Raw genomic sequence first — 1,994 nt, 5'->3', positions numbered from 1 at the left:
TCCCAGATTGCCACGCATGTAGGCAGCATCAGATTGGGGATGAACTAAATCTAGAACTACAGCTAGAGCCTGCTTGTACAAACAGACATTCACTGACAATCCATAGAGAGTAAAATCCATTGTATCAATCTGCACAATGAAATAAGTGGAATAATTCTCTGAAAATAGAAGAGACAGTACTGTAGTGCTCATGAAATGTGAAGTTTGGAAGCACAGTTAGCAAAGATCTGATTAAATGCACGTTGAATTCAACTGGGAATATACCCATTGTTTTTAGGGACATTGAATCGGGCACTGATCAGTCAAAAGTGATAATCAGCCAAAAGTGATAACTATTGCTTGGACTGAAATGCCAGAAGCAGCTAGACATTATTTATTTTTGTAATGATATACTCTCTGTGACAGCCCAGTAAGAGCAACACTGCATTCCTGTGCCAGATGCAGCGTGCAACACTAGGCACAGTAATGTAGTCGAAACAAATCGGAACACCACTAAGAGGCATTAATGTAATTGCAATACAGGAATGTAGCAAGCGGGACTGGAGAACACCTGAATGAAGTGCCTGAAGGAAGGCCCCATGGTTAAAGTACAGGAGTAAAGTTAGCACTCCTGGCTTGAATTTTGCCCTTATTTCAGATGTCCTGTGTGACCCCGGGCAAGATGATAATCTCAAACTGCACCTTGACCTGCAAAACAGATATTTCTAGTGTTCCCCTACCTCAAAAGCTATGTCTTACTACATTAATGTTTGTCAAATGCTCAACAAATTCAAATGGAACACACTATAGAAAGGTTTTATGCAAAAATTTAAAAAAGGAAAAAAAAAAAGGAAAAAAATACCTCAAAGGTTGCAATCTATAATTTCTTACAGAGATCTGAGTTCCAGCAGAAAAGCTGTGAGCTGCATTCAAGATGTTTCTTTGGCTCTGCCCTGTAGAATGGAGATCAACTACTTAGAAGCAATGATGTGAATGTTAAAATCTGAAGGCCTGATCCTTACTGCAAATCAGTAGATGTATCTTTTCTTAAGCAGTTCAAGAGGAAGATATTGCAAAAAATGTCATTGATGCAAGCCCCTTTGCCTGCACGGGTACTTTGAGGAGTTCTCTCTAGGTCAGCGCTTTCCTTCTGAGTGCAGAACGTACAAGCTGTAGCACTGTGCCAGCTTTGACACGGTTTCTTACAATGGAGTTTTGTTTTGAATTCCTAGATGTCTGAGGCTGTCTGGAGAGGATGAAACTTTGATCTCAGTGATTTTGATGCCCACTCTGATAGATGCTTTCAGCTTTATTTTTTGTCAATTTTTGAGAGGAAACCTAATTCATTGAAAACACAGCTGCAATGAGGGGAGAACTCTTCCAGGATCTGCCAGGAATACGAAGGTACTACACTTAACCAAGAGACCCATGGGAAAGGAAAGGATGATTCCTCACCTTAGGCACTGGCATCCTTTCTGTTTTCTCATTGACCACAGTCAGGAATGCCAGGCTTGTAGATGTGACAGCAAACAGAACTGGTGAAACAGGACACCTCACAGTGTCCTCCTTAAGTCAAACCTTTATGTTGAGACTCTATTCATTAATGACATCCTAATGCAAAAGTGAGGTTAAAAAGTAGTGCACACATTAAAGTGCATTCTCCACTCATCTCCAAATCCTGTCCCTTACATGAATCTGCTCTTTCTCTGCACTGCATAAAAGATGTTCCCTATCTTCAGAGCTTGTCTTACATACCAAGTGCTGTTGATTTCTTTCTAATGAATATAAACAAGTCAGAATGTAGCAGAGACTCATCATCTCACTCCTCTCATACACACACACATGCACACTTCCCTCTCTCTTTCCCTCAGGGTCTCTGAGCGGACAGCAGGTCAAATAGCAGTCACAGTGGGGGAGAGGTATGCAGCAAACAGAAAATAATGAGGAAAACATTGACTTTGCTTTTCAGATAGTAAGGAAGAGTTGGGTAAGAGAGTTTCTTCACTTGTGAATGT

Source organism: Anser anser (genome assembly GCF_964211835.1).
Source record: "Anser anser genome assembly, chromosome: 17".
Lineage (NCBI taxonomy): Eukaryota > Metazoa > Chordata > Aves > Anseriformes > Anatidae > Anser > Anser anser.
The sequence above is the reverse complement of the archived record's forward strand: the minus strand, read 5'-3'. Positions refer to the sequence as shown.